This window comes from Cyprinodon variegatus, unplaced genomic scaffold, assembly GCF_000732505.1.
Source record: "Cyprinodon variegatus isolate N-32 unplaced genomic scaffold, C_variegatus-1.0 Scaffold456, whole genome shotgun sequence".
In the NCBI taxonomy this organism is placed as follows: domain Eukaryota; kingdom Metazoa; phylum Chordata; class Actinopteri; order Cyprinodontiformes; family Cyprinodontidae; genus Cyprinodon; species Cyprinodon variegatus.
The window spans coordinates 9,521-10,476 of NW_015150909.1; the positions used below are offsets into that span (position 1 = coordinate 9,521).

Sequence of the window (956 nt, forward strand, 5' to 3'; positions counted from 1 at the left end):
TATATATATATATATATCTTCTATAGATACATCCATCTATAACCCATCTCCGAAACATATTAATCTATTCATTATCAATCTATCTAATCTATATTTCATCCAATCCATACTTTTAGGATAAATCTCCCTATTATTAATTATTGTATCTATCCATGCTTGCATCCTTCTTTAAATCCTGAATTGGTCGATACCTGCATTGAGTTATCCAACCATCTTTCTATAAATTCATCAATGCATCCTTCCATCCCTGCCTTTATTAATGCATCCTTCTCTTCATTCCTCCATGGATCAATCCACCCATTGCTTGATCACTAAAGATCTTAATTAAAAGTTGGTATCAAGATATTTTTCCCGGCCACTGAAAAAAAAAAATGTAACTGATTTTTAAATATTATTTAAGTTGAATATAGGAATAAATACAGAATTCTGACTTTAATCTCAGGAATTTTGACTTTTTTCTCAGAAATTTGATTTTAATCTCAGAATTCAGACTTAATGTAGATGGGCACCATGAAGGAAGAGATGTGGAAGCACTCAGCTTCACTGACAAAGATGTGGGTTGTTTGAAAGGGCCAGTGACACATTGGTGAAAAATGTCGTAATAAGGCGACTTTTTACGTGCAATGGAGGACCAGAAGGTCATTAAAACAAGAGAGCTAGTCTCTAAAACAGACAGGGCCATGGCTTGTTGCTAACATGTTTGTTAGCTGTCAGAATCCTGAGATTAAAGTAAGAATTTTGAGATTAAAGTCGGAATTCTGAGATCAAATTCGGAATTCTGAGATCAAATTCGGAATTCTGAGATCAAAGTCGGAATTCTGTAATTTAAGTCAGAATTCTGAGACAGAAAATCAGAATTCTGAGAAAAAAGTCAGGATTCTGAGATTGAAGTCAGGATTATGAGATTAAAGTCAGAATTCTGAGATTAAAGTCAGACTTCTGAGATTAAAGTCAGA

General features: G+C 33.6%; 1 long non-coding RNA gene across 1 annotated transcript in view; it reads right to left on the minus strand.

Moving 5' to 3' along the window:
- LOC107093981 overlaps positions 1-956 on the minus strand; it is a 3,890-nt gene that overhangs the window by 1,931 nt on the left and 1,003 nt on the right. The window lies entirely within an intron of this gene.